This window comes from Schistocerca nitens, chromosome 6, assembly GCF_023898315.1.
Source record: "Schistocerca nitens isolate TAMUIC-IGC-003100 chromosome 6, iqSchNite1.1, whole genome shotgun sequence".
Taxonomy (NCBI): domain Eukaryota; kingdom Metazoa; phylum Arthropoda; class Insecta; order Orthoptera; family Acrididae; genus Schistocerca; species Schistocerca nitens.
Genome location: NC_064619.1, coordinates 52,082,890 through 52,102,643, shown reverse-complemented (window position 1 = coordinate 52,102,643; position 19,754 = coordinate 52,082,890). Strand labels below are relative to the sequence as shown.

The 19,754-nt window shown below is 46.1% G+C and overlaps 1 protein-coding gene across 1 annotated transcript in view; it reads left to right on the top strand.

Moving 5' to 3' along the window:
- Positions 1–2,832: 2,832 nt before the first annotated feature.
- LOC126262194 (mucin-19) overlaps positions 2,833–19,754 on the top strand; it is a 206,891-nt gene continuing 189,969 nt past the window's right edge. The window contains exon 1 of the mRNA XM_049958610.1: positions 2,833–2,939. The gene's annotated coding sequence lies outside the window, so the exon portion shown is untranslated. The remainder of the gene's footprint in view (positions 2,940–19,754) is intronic.

Genomic DNA, 19,754 nt, shown 5'->3' with positions numbered 1-19,754 from the left:
CACCACGGTCGGCATCCTTGTAGGAAATACTTGTACTAGTTGGTGGGCAATAATATCGCATAATAGTCAGTTTAAATACGTATATTCAAAATAAATCTGAACCTTTAAAATGATTTAAATCGCGTGGTTTATCAATTCAAGTGGCTTAAAATCTCATTCCCTTCTCTGAAAATTGACTTTAATGGACTTGGTCCCTTGAACTCTGAACCCTCCAATTAAAACTGTAACACTATCCTCCTTTTATCCGTTGTTGTCAGCGTTTCTTCCACGACTGTATTGCTTTTGTAGTATAAAGAACAACCGCCTTCAATCACAACCGTGATTTTATTTCAATGTACAATGCATACCAAGCTCTGGAGCCTCGACTTCAGTTTCTTTGACAGTCTACATCAGTTATTTTCGATTTAGGTTAGTTTTGGTCCTGGTAAGCTTGCAGTGGTATATTACAAAGTGGCACATTGTGAATGTAAATTTACAAAACTAAGCCTATCAAAACTACTGGAAACCTAATCGAAAATAATTGATATAGACTATCAAAGCTTCCGAAGACGAGTCCCCGGGGCACGAAATTCAAAGTGCGTTGAAATAAAAACACGATTGTGACTGTAGGCGGTTGTTCTTTATTTTACAATACTTATAGCATTGTAATATCGGGTGTTTCATTTGAAAAGAAAAACTCTGTAGTCCTATGCGCCATTTCAAATGTACACCAAGCTCCTATCTTCACTAATGCAGAAGATATAGTCTTGTGAAATCGTACGAATATTTTTTAATACCCTGCATGTAATGGAATGGTTTTTATTACGGTATATCCATAATTTTTGCTTTTGGACCATTTAACTACAACTGAATGAACACACAGTTTTCGTGCCATAAGCGTTTCGCCTTTAGTCTCTGCAAGGCGTCTTCAGTGGCATGTTGCGTGGACGATTTTCTACATGTTATGTTTTTGTTCCTTTTTTGGAACTGTTCCTCTTCTTACAATTGCCACTTGCGGTATTTGTTTTCCACATTTCACAGCACTAGTAACTGAACACTTGTTTTTTTCCAATAACAACACCAAAAATGGAACGAAAACATAGCGTATAGAAAATCGTCCACGCAACGTGCCACTGAAGATGCCTTGAAAAGAATAAAGGCGAAACGCATATGGCTCGAAAATTGTGTTTCAGTTGTAGTTAGACGGTCCAAAAGTACACTACTGGCCATTAAAATTGCTGCACCAAGGAAATGACGTGCTTCAGACGCGACATTTAACCGAACAGGAAGAAGATGCGGTGATACGCAAATGATTAGCTTTTCAGAGCATTCACACAAGGTTGGCGCCGGTGGCGACACCTACAACGTGCTGACATGAGGAAAACTTCCAACCGATTTCTCATACACAAACAGCAGTTGACCGGCGTTGCCTCTTGAAACGTGGTGAAGCCTCGTGTAAGGAGGAGAAATGCGTACCATCACGTTTCCGACTTTGATTAAGGTCGGATTGTAGCCTATCGCGGTTGCGGTTTATCGTATCGCAACGTTGCTGCTCGCGTTGGTCGAGATCCAATGAGTGTTAGCAAAATATGGAATCGGTGGGTTCAGGAGGGTAATACAGAACGCCGTGCTGGATCCCAACGGCCTCGTATGACTAGCAGTCGAGTTCACAGGCATCTTATCCGCGTGCCTGTAACGGATCGTGCAGCCACGTCTCCATTCCTGAGTCAGCAGATGGGGACGTTTGCAAGACAACAACCATCCGCACGAACAGTTCGACGACGTTTGCAGCAGCGTGGACTATCAGCTCGGAGACCATGGCTGCGGTTACCCTTGGCGCTGCATCACAGACAGGAGCGCCTGTGATGGTGTAGTCAACAACGAACCTGGGTGCACGAATGGCAAAACGTCATTTTTTCGGATGAATCCAGGTTCTGTTTACAGCATCATGATGGTCGCATCCGTGTTTGGCGACATCGCGGTGAACGCACATTGGAAGCGTGTATTTGTCATCGCCATACTGGCGTATCACCCGGCATGATGGTATGGGGTGCCATTTGTTACGCGTCTCGGTCACCTCTTGTTCGCATTGACGGCACTTTTATCTGTGGATGTTACGTATCAGATGTGTTACGACCCGTGGCTCTACGCTTCATTCTATCCCTGCGAAATGCTACATTTCTGCAGGATAATGCACGGCCGCATGTCGCAGGTCCTGTAGGGGCCTTTCTGGATACAGAGAATGTTCGACTGCTGCCCTGGCCAGCTCATTCTCCAGATCTCTCACCAATTGAAAACGTCTGGTCAACGGTGGCCGAGCAACTAGCTCGTCACAATACGCCAGTCACTACTCTCGATGAACTGTGGTATTGTGTTGAAGCTGCATGGGCAGCTGTACCTGTACAGGCCATCAATGCTGTGTTTGACTCAATGACCAGGCGTATCAAGGCCGTTATTAAGGCCAGAGATGGTTGTTCTGGTTACTGATTTCTCATGATCTATGCACCCAAATTGCGTGAAAATGCAATCACATGTCAGTTCTAGTATAATGTATTTGTCCAATCTGCATTCCTTCTTGGTGTAGCAATTTTAATGGCGAGTAGTGTAAAAATTAACAATATACTATAATATCACACGCAACTGAGGAAGACAGGACTACAAAAGTTGAAGACGGGGATGGTTTTTATGAACGTAGTTTTGGGTTTGAGTTGCAGGAGACGGTGCAGCCGGCAGCAGGGGCGCCCCCACCTCGGCGTTAGTAGCCGAGCAGAGGTGGGTGGGGGGCGCGGGGAGAGCCGGGCACAGAGGCTATAAGAGGGGCGCGCCGGCCGCCGCCGCACTCCGACAGTCTGCTGTGCGCGTGTTCGTTCTCTCCCTCTGGCACTGTGCGCGTGTTAACCTGCACCCGGACCTGGCCGCGCCTGTCGGGATATCTACCGTCTGCTAGCGATCTCCACTCGGTGAGTACGCGGCGCCGCACAATCTCCACGCCCGCCCGCGACTCCACGCCGCAGGTTCACGACTCGCAAGCCGGCGCTAGTGGAACGCGACACGAGAACTGGGACTCGTACGCGCCAAGCGGTCGAAGTGGGCCGCCGCGCCCGGACTCCCGAGCGAGTTAAGGGCGGCTCGCCTCGCTCTCGTCGGAACACTCGATGGTGGATTCACACTGTGGACGCTGTGTGCTCGTCTGAGGGTGTGTAGCGTTCGAATCTCCGGATAACGTGCGTTCGTCGTTTCTACGAGGGAGGACGCCGTTTGTGCTCAGGAATTTTAACAACTGCCGCCTAGTAGACAATGTATTACACGACAAAACGAGCCGTAGACGTCGCCACAGCAGGAATTCACTTCGTCACATTACTGCGTACGAACCGCTCCGGTTCAAAGTGGTGCGCGTTCTCAGTAGCAGTTCTGACGGTAATGAACGCGAAAAGTGCAAGTAAAATGCAATAGTTGAGTAAGTCGACGGGGTGTCAGGTACTTAAATAACCTGTTGACAATGTGGATAATTTTTTTTTTTTGTAGCTATTTCTGCGATATTACGAACAAAAGCGCTAGTTCTGCAAGGTTCGCAGGAGAGCTTCTGTAAAGTTTGGAAGGTAGGAGACGAGGTACAGGCAGACGTAAACGTGTGAGGACGGGGCGTGAGTCGTGCTTGGGTAGCTCAGATGGTAGAGCACTTGCCCGCGAAAGGCAAAGGTCCCGAGTTCGAGTCTCGGTCCGGCACACAGTTTTAATCTTCCAGGGAGTTTCAAGAATTGGGAAAAATTCACAGCTTTTAAATTGCTTATACCGTTCGAACAGGCCACGAAGGCCCAATGGTACCGACCGACCGCCTTGTCCTCCTCAGACCTCAGCCATCACCGGACGCGGATACAGAGGGGCATGTGGTCAGCACATCACTCTCCCGACTGTTGTCAGTTTACGTGCCCGGAGCCGCTACTTCTCAGCCAAGTAGCTCCTCAGTTTGCCTGACAAGGGTTGAGTGCACCCCGCTTTCCCAACAGACCAGGGCGGTGACCCACCCAACTCCTAGCCAGGACAGACGGCGCTTAACTTCGGTGAGGTGACAGGAACCGGTGTTACCACTGCAGCAAGGCCGTTGAGGCTTTTAAATTGTAGCAGTTACTAATGAAACTGGTTTTTACACGCAACACATGTATTTTTATTTATGCACACAGACTCTCTTCGGGTTTTTAACGAGATATTCTACAATACTTACGTGAACTGTTTTAAACACAAAAATCAATATGTGAAAACCAAAAATCTTCAAATACTCCATGACACCCACCGAGGACGCCTTGTTAAAAGGCGAAACGAGTCGGGATGCAGAAACAAAAATTCGTACGCTGCATGTAAAAGGGCGTTTCCTTTCCTACTATTACAATTTATGTTTAGCTGCTGCAAAAAAAGGCTACCACAAGAAACTTATTCGTTACTTGTATCTCGTAGAACGGAGCTTCAAGTGTAGACAGGAAACAGTGAGAAACATTGTTCTGTTCATGGGATTTGAATAGGAAGTTCCCAGAATAATAACAAGTTGCCAGAATAAACGAGACTACATATTTTCAAAGAAGGCACACAAGATTACATTTTTACGAAAAAATGATCATCATTTGATTAGTTTATTCAGGAAAAACATGGATTCAGACTCATTACAACGCGTATAAACGTTGTCAGAGTGATAATCTGCGAAGAATGTTGACAAACAAAAAGTGCTGATATTAGTGTTCAGTTGATGTCCTATGCACGCGTTAGAGTAAAGACGTGTAGGACGTACGCCCTCAACTTGTAACAACGCTGTGTACGCAAGTACTGCCTCAGCTACTTGTGTTTCTATTGTAAACACGACGGTTTTGCCACTATGACCAGTTCTTCAATTTACTTTGGCGTGTAATACGTGCTGACGGAATGTCAGTCCACGTGTGCGAGTCGAGTGAAGGCTTATTACCGAACAGAATACAGCACGCCGTTCCCGACGGAGAGACATCGCAATAAGCGAAAGTAGTATCGGGCGTCCGCAAAGAAAGTGTGATAGGGCGTTGCTATTCGCAATATACATAAATTCTCTGGTAGATACCATCTGCAGGTTTCTACGGCCGCTTGCAGGCCGTGTAATTCTACACAGGAAGGCTGTTAGAAAAAGTCTTACGAAATGCAGGAAGACTGCAACTTATCAGCGCTTTGTGTAAAGACCGGTAGCTGACTCGCGACAAAAGTACGCGTATCACAGCCGAACTATAGCTGCAATCAATCACAGTTATCAAATATCTGGTGCATGCATTCATACTGATTTCTGGTGGAACGATCACATAAATTTGGTTGCGTGGAAGCCATATGTTTAAATTGATATTAACTAGCTTACTCCTAAGAAAGAGTCGTTCGTATACGTAGGACATCGTGTGCAAAAGTCTTGCCCGACCCATTATTATCGTTCGTCAGCTAGGGGCCGATACTTGAGACTAACTTGTATGTAAGGAAAAGATAGGAAATCGTTCAGAAAAGATTTGCATCATCCGTCACGAATTTGCCTATTCTGACCGAAGACTATCAGAAATGCTCGACAAATTCCGGTGGGAAGATATATTTCAAACTTGTGCGTTACGTAAAGGATTGGTCTTAGAACCCCGAGAGCGAGCAGTTGATGGGGAAAGAACATATTTCATGTTGGTACAGATATCTCTCGTAATCGTCATGGAGGTAACATTAGATATATTCGGGTTTCTCGCGCATAACAGTCCCGGAATAGAATGGGAAGGAGCCAAAATGATGGTACTACATTTTCTTATCTTTTCCACACGCCTTGCGCAGATATAGGTAGGTTTATAGTTTTTAATTGGATCGACTTTTTCCACCTTGCGGTAGATATATCTAGGTTTTTATTTCTTAGCTGGGTCGACTTTTCCGCTTTCTGTAAGATATAGCCGGGTTTACATTTTTCGTTTGTATCGACTCTTCCTGATACTTTATAAGAAGTCTGACACACTATTACGCTTTGATTTATAGTTTATGTGTCATACAAGACGAATTAGCTTCTGTAACGTCTATATAACATCGACATCGTCAGAAGCTTAGCGCTAGCTTTGCTGGATAGCGATGTAAAACTAACTGAGCCACACCCTTTGTTGAAGGCAGTATCTCAGCATTCGCGAGGCAGAAGTAAGGGAAACCAGTATGTAAAAGTTAAATGACGAAGGTCGTACGGGAGACGTATTCCCGTTCATACGGGTATTTATAGTTTCTACGAGATGAGGATATTACGATTAGTTATTCGTGACTTCATGCCAGACACAGCGGGATGTTATCACCGATAAAACAATACAACATGCATAACAAGAAGCAAAATAAAAAAGTGTAAATAAAGAGATGTGAGTCTGGTTCGATGGCTTGTTAGCTAAGTATCTGGCTACTAATTCAAGAGTCTAGGTTTCTACCCCAGCTGGCCAAAGCTCGGTTCCCTGCCGTATTGATCTCTCAGGGTTGAAAGTATGCGGTAATATTCCAGTAACACGGATGCGAAAACGAGTCATTAGCAACATTTTTGGATTGAGTCCCAGTCTAAACAGGCTCAAATTTCACCCATTGCTCATTGCTGAGGAATGTGGTATGTACATGGAGAGTGGGGCACCGGCACATTTTGCTGATGATATGAGACCACGCGACAGTACGGAACAAGGTGAATAGGTCGAGCAAGGCCACTTCTTTGGCCAACACCCTCACCTGATCCCATTTTTCAGGTTTTTCTCTGTTTTTCGTCATCTCTAAGGTGAAGAGTATAGCCTTGCTGCTGATACGAGATAATCCGTGTGTGTCTGAAACTGACTGCAGGACTAGCCCAGTGTTGCATACATGAAACACGGCCTTCAGTAGGACCAAGTGTACAGTAAATTGTTTCGCATATAATGCGCTGAAGCACCGTTGTATTTCTTGTTAAGATAAGCCATGGGTGAAAGTTGGGCACAATTAGATGGAGACTCAAGCGACAATTTTACATTTCTAATAAGTTTGTACTAATTAGAACAGTACAGCACCTTGAAGTCACTGGAGCTCGTGGGTACCTATTCGCAGTTATCTCGTTAACGTTGTTGCTTGTCATACATTTTCGCCCGTGTCAGTTCTCGCTATTAATTATAATACGCCTGTGTATAATCCTATAGCTATTTCGTGAAACGGTCCTCAAGTCGGAAGAGTATAAGGGCAAACAACCTGGAACAGAAACATGACTCAAGCGGTACTCTGGTAATCAAACCAAACGCTGACCTGCGGATCTCATTAGTTATTAATAAAGCGCAATAAGGGACCGTAGGCCAATATATAGTATTCCTTAAAAGAACTGAACGAAAATAAAATTCGGCAGTGGTGCCCACGAATTGTTCTTGCAACTGACTTCTTCAGCGACTGCAACATTTCTAACAATCAAGTCGATAGAAGTACCGAAGAGAATCTCGTAGGCTAAGATCACCATAATGATTCCAGAGTGGAGTTACGAATGCCTACTTGACGAAGTCGGTCAAGCAACCGCGTTTTATGGTAACTTCTTCTTCTAAGTTACGGATCCTGATTTCTCCGGAACTGAGTTGTACTTCTACGCTTATCTAGTGAAAGAAGATGTTTCGCCTTTGTTTCTCATGAGTATATCGTCACATGTCTTGTCCATCTTCCGCAGTTGCTACTTGTTAACTAATAAGGTGCTTCTAAATTCCCATTAAATACTTCGAGATTCTATTGGAGAAACCAAGTAGATGTGTTCTTCGCCAGGACTTAGTCTAAAACAAACATGTGAAATAGTGCATTCCGCTCTCCCACCACTATGGTAATCATTATACCTGTTAGCTAGTTTGGTAGCAAAGTCTGACACTAAACGCTGTAGCGGTTGCGCGAAACGATGCAGTGAAGGCAGAGATACCGAGTGCCTGATAGCCGAATACCGATTGATCTGTAACTTAGCGTTCGACATCGTTGCCCATTAGCTAATTGGTTACAAGTGTTCATTGATCTTTCACGCAAAAGTGACAATACAATGAAATGAATTATACAACACTAATGTTCCTGTATCTCACAATAAGTACGTTTGTAGACATTTGTTTGTTCACCGAATGGTACTTATTTGATTTTCAGTATAAATGGCTCTGAGCACTATGGGACTTAACTTCTGAGGTCATCAGTCCCCTAGAACTTAGAACTACTTAAACTTATCTAACCTAAGGACATCACACACATCCATGAACGAGGCAGGATTCGAGCATGTGACCGTAGCGGTCGCGCGGTTCCAGGCTGTAGCGCCTGGAACCGCTCGGCTACTCCGGCCGGCGATTTTCAGTATAGCTTTACAAAGTTTCTAATGGGGATTTAGAGACAGCCTGTCCCTTCCGTCCTGTGCAAAGTAGACGGTACCGCGTACCGGTGATTTTAAGTTTCCCTTGTGCTGCACTCGCTATTGGAACTGCGAAAATGTATATGCCAGCCGCTCTGTTTATGTCATAAATACTACTATTTTGCAGTTGCGCTGTGTGATAAATGACGGGATGAGATTCTTATATGAAATTACGTAAGCGCGTTTTTCAAGTAACGTATAAAGTATTGCCATTTGCGAATTCACCGAACTGCGTCGCACATGTATTCTACAGTCGTACCAACATAGCAAATGCTTCACGACGTGCGCATTCTTTTTCGATCGTCACAAATCTTTGGTTGTAAAACGGAACACGCAACCCACAAACCCAGCTCTACTCAATCATTTCGCTGGAAGAGAGTTTTGAAAGCGACCTCCTCCGTGTGCAGAGCACGCTTTTCAAGTTTCTCCCAATGAGTACCGGTCTGCGTGTGCCTTCATCAGTACCTCAGTCACATGCTAATTCGACTTTCTATCGCTCGGAAAAGTCATTCCACGCTACGAGTCATACGTCCGTGCTGATTCCGCTGGGACTGTTCTCAGACCGTACACGTTGCATTACATTTGTGTCTCTTCAGTGCCAACTTCAAGTACTGCTTAAGTCGTCAAACGCACTTAGATGAACACTTTCCTTTTTTGCCTGAAGCTACTCGGAATACTTCGTGACATATTGAAACATGTCATAATATTGATGTACACTCTCTGTCGGATTTGGATTTTGACCTGAAGCGGTGCAACACAGGGCAGAGCTCGGCTCCTAAAGCGAATCCAGCGACGTCGCGTTCTGCCTAACAGTCACTTCCGTAGTTAACTTGCCTCTCGGAGAAAGAGCTCTCTCCCTGCTGTTCGCGCTAATGTTGCAGTCGCGAAGCGAAACGTCGGATCGTTGATGTTGTGTCAGGGCTTCTTTCATGAGGTTAAAGCGGAAACGAGACATTAACTTCCTGAATAATTGCACGATTTGATGGCGTCTGACAGGGTAACCATTCGAACTGCCATAAAAAAATAACAATTTAAAACCCAAAAATTATGCGGTGTTCAAAAAGCCACGTATCTGTATGAAGGTACTTTACTCACAACTACCTGTTTCACATCTATATCTACATCTTCATTTATACTCCGCAAGCCACCCAACGGTGTGTGGCGGAGGGCACTTGACGTGGCACTGTCATTACCTCCCTTTCCTGTTACAGTCGTGTAGGGTTCGCGGGAAGAACGACTGCCGGAAAGCCTCCGTGCGCGCTCGAATCTCTATAATTTTACATTCGTGATCTCCTCGGGAGGTACAAGTAGGGGGAAGCAATATATTCGATACCTCATCCAGAAACGCACCGTCTCGAAACCTGGACAGCAAGCTACACCGCGATGCAGAGCGCCTCTCTTGAGTTTGCTAAACATCTCCGTAACGCTATCACGCTTACCAAATAACCCTGTAACGAAACGCGCCGCTCTTGTTTGGATCTTCTCTATCTCCTCTGTCAACCAGACCTGGTACGGATCCCACACTGATGAGCAATACCCAAGTATACGTCGAACGAGTGTTTTGTAAGCCATCTCCTTTGTTGATGGACTACATTTTCTAAGGACTCTCCCAATGAATCTCAGCCTGGCACCCTCCTTACCAACAATTAATTTTATATGATCATTCCACTTGAAATCGTTCCATACGCACACTCCCAGATATTTTACAGAAGTAACTGCTACCAGTGTTTGTTCCGCTATCATATAATCATACAATAAATAATCCTTCTTTCCATGTGTTCGCAATTCATTACATTTGTCTGTGTCTGTGTCATATGTCAGTATAGACGCAGCTTCAGGTTTTATAGTGATTATATTTTCATAATTGGGGAGTCCCAGCACTCTGGGAATTATCCACGTTGTGAGTCAAACCACATTGGTAAGTTGTTATAACAAAATTGAGTACACCCAAATGACGGTTGTGAAAAATATACACAGTATGACTGCTGACTCAGTCAGACCCGGCCGCGGTGGTCTCGCGGTTCTAGGCGCGCAGTCCGGAACCGTGCGACTGCTACGGTCGCAGGTTCGAATCCTGCCTCGGGCATGGATGTGTGTGATGTCCTTAGGTTAGTTAGGTTTAAGTAGTTCTAAGTTCTAGGGGACTGATGACCACAGCAGTTGAGTCCCATAGTGCTCAGAGCCATTCAGTCAGACCGAATACCACCCCATAATATATATTGCAGGGTTCGGTAGACACCAGCTTCATAAAACTGGTGTAAATATAACTTAAAACCCTGTATGATATGCGTACATCTGCCGTATTGCTAACAGGCCGATGTGGTGAAAGAAGCCCTTGGAGACTAGCAATACACTTCAGTTCTACCTGCATTGGTTTTTTACAACTGGTGCTTAACGAATTCCCTAATATATCCCACGTGATGTTATCCGGCTTGGCTGATTCAGCTGTCATGCTTTACACATTTTTGGCAAACATCTTTTGGGTGTACTCAATTTTATAACGACAACCCACCAACGTGGTTTGATTCTTAAGATGGCTAACTTCCAGAGTGCTCGGACTCCGTAATTGTCATTCTACATTGTAACTGTTATACGAGGGTAATACCAAAAGTAAGGTCTCCTATTTTTATAAAGAAGAGGTTCATAACTTTCTAAACAGCATGGCGGCGAGCTAGTATGACATGGGCATACAAAAACTGCCACAGCGTCTACAAAAATGCATCGACAGAAACGGTGATTATGTCGAAAAATAGCTAAGTGTTCAAGCTATAAACTGATGTATTCCATTGCAGAAATAAACAGGTCTACGTACTTATAAAAAAATAGGAGACCTTACTTTTGGGATTACTCTCGTAAAACCTGAAGATGCGTCTTTGTTGACGTGAAACCGGTAGCTGCGAATAAAGCACCTTCATACAGCTATGCGGCTTTTGGAAACACGTCATCACTCATGACTCTGTAATTATTGTAAGATTTATGATAACTTGAATGATAAACAATAAATAAAAAACAATAAAGCTTTCACTGTGATAAAAATCTGAAACTTGTCTTGTTCATCCTATATCAAGAAAAAAATCAAAGATCCGTGATAATTGCAGAAGACGCTGTATCAGCCGTCGGAGACTGGAGGAGGTAGCTTCTTAAATTGACTTGCATGTATCGTTTGTGGTGACAGTGTGCATCGAAAGCCACGTGGAAAGCCAGGGATACATATCCACAAAGAACAGTAGGATAGACGAGGTAGGTCAGTTTACGTATCTCGATGAAAGCATACAGCTGGACAGCTAACTGTGGAAGAATCACAGAATTGGAGGTGGCGCTACTGTAGCCGGATATGTCGATGGCTGGCCAGCGCTGGCCTCTGACCTTGTGGGCAGGGATCGGCTCTCGGGTTACCTGCGGTCAGCTGCACTGCTTCCTGATCGCTGGACCTGTCCGTGGCGTGGCGCGCTGAGCAAATCTTGCTTTACTAGCAAAGTACAAGGCGTTAGTGATCGATGGCTCTATAGTGACGACGTACATTTAAGTCCCTCACATAGAAACGTCACAGAGAAAGCTGCAACGTAAAAATAAACCAGAGGTGTACACATTCCGCTTTTAACCTGCAAATGGTTGACTGTCAGCCAGGCAGGCAAGCTGCCGCACGTTATCAGCAGAACGGGTACGCTGCTTTGCTCCCATCCAAGCCAAGCCATACCCAAACCAAGCGAACTAAAGGAGTCCTGTTTGCTTGCCCGTCTTACCGCTGTGCTAAGCTACGCAGCAGGTACAGGGTTATTACAAATGATTAAAGCGATTTCACAGCTCTACAATAAATTTATTATTTGAGATATTTTCACAATGCTTTGCACACACATACAAAAATTCAAAAAGTTTTTTTAGGCATTCGCAAATGTTCGATATGTGCCCCTTTAATGATTCGGCAGACATCAAGCCGATAATCAAGTTCCTCCCACACTCGGCGCAGCATGTCCCCATCAATGAGTTCGAAAGCATCGTTGATGCGAGCTCGCAGTTCTGGCACGTTTCTTGGTAGAGGAGGTTTAAACACTGAATCTTTCACATAACCCCACAGAAAGAAATCGCATGAGGTTAAGTCGGCAGAGCGTGGAGGCCACGACATGAATTGCTGATCATGATCTCCACCACGACCGATCCATCGGTTTTCCATCGGGTGTCAGGGCTTGTAGCAATTGTAAACGGTAAGGCTTCTGCTTTAGCCGTTTCCGTAAGATTTTCCAAACCGTCGGCTGTGGTACGTTTAGCTCCCTGCTTGCTTTATTCGTCTACTTCCGCGGGCTACGCGTGAAACTTGCCCGCACGCGTTCAACCGTTTCTTCGCTCACGTCGATCTTTGTTGAACTTCGTCCTGAAGTGTCGTTGCACTGTTATGACTGACTGATGTGAGTGCATTTCAAGCACGACATACCCTCTCTCGGCTCCTGTCGCCATTTTGTCTCACTGCGCTCTCGAGCGCTCTGGCGGCAGAAACCTGAAGTGCGGCTTCAGCCGAACAAAACTTTATGAGTTTTTCTACGCATCTGTAGTGTGTCGTGACCATATGTCAATGAATGGAGCTACAGTGAATTTATGAAATCGCTTCAATCATTTGTAATAGCCCTGTATTTCTGTACGCTTTTATTATAATGCTACGAGTAGTTGATGAAAAATCTTTTTACCCGAGTATCACAAGACGAAACTCAAGAAATATGTACTCACTTTTGGTGGATTTTATTTGTCCTTTTTTTCCTTTCCGCCGTGTTTCGGGGTTATTTATTTCGATATGAACCGTCTTCTCTGCAACTTTACGTCCGTAAATCGTGGTCCAGTGGCTAGCATTGCTACCTCTGGATGATGGCCGCGCGCTCACACATCGCTACTGGGGGATGCATTAGGAGAGGGGGAGGGGGGGGAGGTGGCGGAGTGGGCGCGGCCCGGGGACGCGGGGTATGGTACGGATGGTAGTCATTGTTTTAACCATCGCCTCGAAACTGTAAAGTTGCATGGTTAATTTTTTGTTTGTTCGAAGGCACACGTCTGCAGTCCTGGTACCCAATGCAATCCCCACGTCACAGTACCGTAACACGTCACAGTACCTTAACATGTCGCAGTACTATTTAACACGTCGCATTACAGGAAGACATCACAGTACCAAGTGAACAAATGTACTGCCGCGTCGTACTTCGCTTTATGAAAGCGTGCTACGGCGCAGTGGTACGGGCATTTCATTTATAAGGTGCGGGGGTTTAGTTTTTGCTTATTCTTGAATTGAGAACATTGTGCGAGATGAAATGACAAGTTTAATGTCGCAATATTTCTCACCATATTACATCTTTTCACACAGTTTTTCTACTCGCCTACATAAAAACAGCAATGGATAACGCATGTTGCCAACATCAAAAAGTGAAATAAGTTCATAAACAACAATGTTAAGTATTAACTCTCTGAAAGAACGTTAATCTTATGCACAATATTATGAAAGTTTAATTGGAAGTTTCTTTTCATTAATCCTAAGCACAATAATACGAAAGATTGATTGGACGTTTCTTTACGAAATTGCTCCTACACATACCTTATGATGTTGGTCAGCACTACGAAAATCGTCCGATTGCGGTTCAAAGTTCTGTACTATTTAGGATGACAAATCTACGGTGGATGGTTAGTCAAGTGACAAAGTTGAGCGCAAGGTTACCCAAGGCCGCTCGGCTTTACAGTGGACGCAAGCTGGTGAACCAATAAGTTTACGCCTCTTTACGCGGTATTTACCTTAAGCTGCGACGTGCTGCTGTCTGCAAGGCCGCTCTCTCCACTGAAATTCCTACAATACTAATCTGGCCTTTGCTGAACTTTCCAGCAGAAACTTTCCATATGTTTCTCGTTATGCGAGAAAACATGTACTCAACCCTAGTCTCATTATGTGTCGATATACACGCGCATGGTTGGAGCAGCGTGCATATTATAGTGCCCTCTCAGTTCTCGCAAGAACAGTTAACTAATTTGGCTGGTTCGTTTCTCCACAGTTGGAGCTAAACGTTACTACAGCTAATTTTATCTGGAGTGCAGCCGCTGTGAACGCAGTGTCCACACAAATTTCTTCTCTGCGTCGTACGGAGCGTTAAGCGCTCCGTTCTGCACTTGACGCCAGTTCAGAGAAGAGTCTCCTACCAAAATTTCTCTCTTGTCCTACTCGTGGCAGAACTGCCTCCCTCCACTTGGGTTCCTTTTTCACGTCACGGCTTTTTTCGACCAATAGGAGCGTTCCTCTTGTTTTGTAGAAATACCCTCTACCAATCGCAACGTCCCTTCCATCAAAATGCGTCGAAACGTCAGTAGTTTTCTCCTTGTTAGTGAGTTTCCGCCAATCGGACGTTTTTTGCCCATTCTAGACGCCTAAAGTACATTGACCTTTCCGTGTGTCGCACTCGCCAGACGAAAATGTGTCACTTGCTTTTGTTCGTCTCTCGTTGGAATTTCGGAACGCAGTTTTCTAAAGCTTCTTCTCTGCCCTTGTACCGATTCCCTCACTACAGGCGGCCCTCCAGCTTAAATCACCTGGCCCGGGGTCGCTGTCCTCTTTCCTGCCACCCCTTTAAGTGGTCGCCGGCGTAACTCCCGCAGCTCGGTTTTGCTACGCCATTGTGGAGCCGGCTTTTCAAAACTAAAAACGATTCGACTCGCGTTCCCTGTTCTACGTTCCACTCAAAGACATGCATTGTATAGGAATGGTGCGTTAATTACCATCGATTGACTGCCATCCCTTTTTGCATTACATATTGATAGGCAAATGTTCTCATAACTGTCGATTTACGTTAGGTGTCTTCTTCACCTTCTCATTGCGATTTGTAAAGGTCTCATATAAGGTGCGAAGCTGACTATTTATTCTGCCACCTTACACATTATATACCAGGATTGCAGACATGTACCTGCAAAAATAAAAAATAGTTTTGTCACTTTATTTTTTCGAGGTGTTAATCAGGAGTTTATGACTACCTCTCGTTTCCTTACGCTAAACGTTTAGTGACTGAGAATAACAATTTGCGGTACAATAACAGCGTTCAGGAAAGAAAACTTGTGAATGAGATTTCGGGTCTCGTGGAATACCTGTGCAAGAGGCGACTTTTGAGAGTGGAGGAGTGGAGATAGTTCTCGCAATCTGCTTCTTGCCAGTTCTCCTCGGAAGGAGGTTCCGTGAAAGAAGATTAAGAAATAGTTACACTCCTGGAAATGGAAAAAAGAACACATTAACACCGGTGTGTCAGACCCACCATACTTGCTCCGGACACTGCGAGAGGGCTGTACAAGCAATGATCACACGCACGGCACAGCGGACACACCAGGAACCGCGGTGTTGGCCGTCGAATGGCGCTAGCTGCGCAGCATTTGTGCACCGCCGCCGTCAGTGTCAGCCAGTTTGCCGTGGCATACGGAGCTCCATCGCAGTCTTTAACACTGGTAGCATGCCGCGACAGCGTGGACGTGAACCGTATGTGCAGTTGACGGACTTTGAGCGAGGGCGTATAGTGGGCATGCGGGAGGCTGGGTGGACGTACCGCCGAATTGCTCAACACGTGGGGCGTGAGGTCTCCACAGTACATCGATGTTGTCGCCAGTGGTCGGCGGAAGGTGCACGTGCCCGTCGACCTGGGACCGGACCGCAGCGACGCACGGATGCACGCCAAGACCGTAGGATCCTACGCAGTGCCGTAGGGGACCGCACCGCCACTTCCCAGCAAATTAGGGACACTGTTGCTCCTGGGGTATCGGCGAGGACCATTCGCAACCGTCTCCATGAAGCTGGGCTACGGTCCCGCACACCGTTAGGCCGTCTTCCGCTCACGCCCCAACATCGTGCAGCCCGCCTCCAGTGGTGTCGCGACAGGCGTGAATGGAGGGACGAATGGAGACGTGTCGTCTTCAGCGATGAGAGTCGCTTCTGCCTTGGTGCCAATGATGGTCGTATGCGTGTTTGGCGCCGTGCAGGTGAGCGCCACAATCAGGACTGCATACGACCGAGGCACACAGGGCCAACACCCGGCATCATGGTGTGGGGAGCGATCTCCTACACTGGCCGTACACCACTGGTGATCGTCGAGGGGACACTGAATAGTGCACGGTACATCCAAACCGTCATCGAACCCATCGTTCTACCATTCCTAGACCGGCAAGGGAACTTGCTGTTCCAACAGGACAATGCACGTCCGCATGTATCCCGTGCCTCCCAACGTGCTCTAGAAGGTGTAGGTCAACTACCCTGGCCAGCAAGATCTCCGGATCTGTCCCCCATTGAGCATGTTTGGGACTGGATGAAGCGTCGTCTCACGCGGTCTGCACGTCCGGCACGAACGCTGGTCCAACTGAGGCGCCAGGTGGAAATGGCATGGCAAGCCGTTCCACAGGACTACATCCAGCATCTCTACGATCGTCTCCATGGGAGAATAGCAGCCTGCATTGCTGCGAAAGGTGGATATACACTGTACTAGTGCCGACATTGTGCATGCTCTGTTGCCTGTGTCTATGTGCCTGTGGTTCTGTCAGTGTGATCATGTGATGTATCTGATCCCAGGAATGTGTCAATAAAGTTTCCCCTTCCTGGGACAATGAATTCACGGTGTTCTTATTTCAATTTCCAGGAGTGTATTTATTTCCACAAGTTAACAATCAGTGTCTTGACTCGGTGTTGACATTGGCAGTCAGTGTACATCGAGAACTTGCATAGTAAGGAGCATTCAGCCCGCTCGACGTAGCTGACACCACATTCTCCGTTCCTGGCCGGCTGCTGTTACGGCTGTAGCCGCTGCGGTGGCTCCAGCATTGGTCGTGCCGCGGCAGTGAGGGAAGGCAGCGAGCGTCTTGGACTGAACACACGCCGATACGGGAGCAGCTCTGTCCCTTCCCACTCACCGTCAATTTTCTTCATCTGTTGAACCGCGATGACGGTTGACGTGTAATCTGGCCTGCCGTTCAGGTAGGCCTTGTTTAGTCGGCCGAAGCATCGGGAACGTTGGTGTCTCGGTGCCACGGCATTAGGGAAGACACCTGGGTGCACGCATCTGTGACAGCGGCAGGCTGTCGTGTTGAACTCTGCGACTGGAGATCAAAGCGAGGTAGTCATTGTGCCCGCCGTTGCTCACAAGGGAACCTCCCCATCGCACCCCCTCAGATTTAGTTATAAGTTGGCACAGTGGATAGGCCTTGAAAACCTGAACACAGATCAATCGAGAAAACAGGAAGAAGTTGTGTGGAACTGTAAAAAAAAAAAATAAGCAAAATATACAAACTGAGTAGTCCATGCGCAAGATAAGCAACATCAAGGATAGTGTGGGCTCAGTAGCGCCGTGGTCCCGTGGTTAGCGTGAGCAGCTGCGGAGTGAAAGGTCCTTGGTTCAAGTCTTCCCTCGAGTGAAAATTTTTACTTTCTTTATTTTCGCAAAGTAATGATCTGTCCGTTCGTTCATTGACGTCTCTGTTCACTGTAATAAGTTTACTGTCCGTGTTTTGCGACCGCACCGCAAAACCGTGGGATTAGTAGACGAAAGGACGTGCCTCTCCAATGGGAACCGAAAACATTTGATCGCAAGGTCATAGGTCAACCGATTCCTCCACAGGAAAACACGTCTGGTATACTCTATACGACACTGGTGACGGCATGTGCTTCACATGACAGGAATATGTTGTCGACCCACCTAACTTGTACACTTGGCGAATGGGTGCAAAGATTCTTCTGCCTTGCCCGATTTAGGTTTTCTTGTGGATGTCATAATCACTCCCAAAAAAGTGATGAAAACATAAGAGTTTCTCACATAAACGGCAACAAATGACTGCAAAAGTTTACCAGTCGCACAGCTTTCCCTGTGCTCTGTCAAAGCATATGTTTTTAACGTTTTCAAATTTTTCCGTGTGTAGACTGTCAAAGCCTGCGTATGTCCAAGCAAATCTGAACATGTCCTGGAATTTTGGAGAGCGAAGTTGATTATGTGTGAGTACCTGAACTTTGATAATTGTCTGAAAATAAAAAATTAAACTTTTCACTCCAGGAAAGATTTGAACCAAGGACCTTTCGTTCCGCAGCTGCTCACGCTAACCACGGGACCACGGCGCTACTGAACCTACATACTCCTTGATGTTGCCTATCTTGCGCATGGACTACTCAGTTTGTATATTTTGCTTATTTTTTTCATAGTTCCACACAACTTCTTTCTGTTTTCTCGATTGATCTGTGTTCAGGTTTTCAAGGCCTATCCACTGTGCCAACTTATAACTAAATCTGAGGGGGGAGCGATGGGGAGGTTCCCTTGTCAGTAGCGTGCAGGATATCCGCAACAGACTTGCACCGGGCGTCACTTTACTGTAATCAGGGAATAGAGTGCGGACGTTATGTATGCTTCCGATCTGACTGACATCTGCTTTACGAACTAATATCTTGGGATGTGCTCGCTTAACGAGTTTATCGTACTATAGGACTGGATTGTGAAAGCTCTCGGTATGCGTTGACGTCTTAGCAATAGCGTTTCTTTCATCACATGACAAAGGCGAGGTCCTTCTGACTAGCTGCTCCGCCTCAGTACATGTGTGCTGAGCTTCGCTGTCTGCCTCGCCAGAACCGCCGATGTTGTGTTTTCCCCCTGACCCACTCTCGGTGGTGAAATGTTATTCACCGTGCCCCGCCCCGTGTGGACAACACCTTAATGCAGGGCTTCACAACATACGTGCTCGCGGAGCAAGCTGTGAGCAGCAAGGCGCGAGCACGGAGCAGCGCGAGCACGCTACCCCCACTACCGGACCAGAGCGGAGAGTGGGGAGAGTCACGTGGGGTACACAACAGCTGCCGCCAGTCGATGTAAACCCGCGGCCACTTGCAGGGATATCACTCACGAATTATTACTGCGACAAATGAAACAAATAAAGGAGAATGTACACATGCCTCATAATTTTATTAGCTTAGTGTATGCCTCTACCATCTGTAGACACTGAAACTAAAGAATTCCACGACAATCCTATATTTTCAACACTTTCTTCAACACTACTTAAAATATCACCTCCGGTTGTAGTGTTCATGGCTACTACATCGAGGAGCTCCTCCCTCACCTGAAGATCTCTATGAACACCTCTGATAAATATGGCAAGCTGCGCTGTTCCAGTGATATCAACTCTTTCGTCCAGAGCTAGAGAATACGCCATAAAATCTTTACAGATATTTGCAAACTGGCTCTGGACGTCGTCTGCCATGTCCTGTATGCGACGCATAATGGTCATGTTAGATAATGGCACAATCAGAAACTGTTCAACTTGAGATGGACACAAATGTTCCGCTGCAGCTACCAAACATACTTTTATTAAATCGCCATCAGTTAAGGGGCGCAGGGATTTTGCTAAAAGCAAAGCAGTTTTGTAACCCACTCTG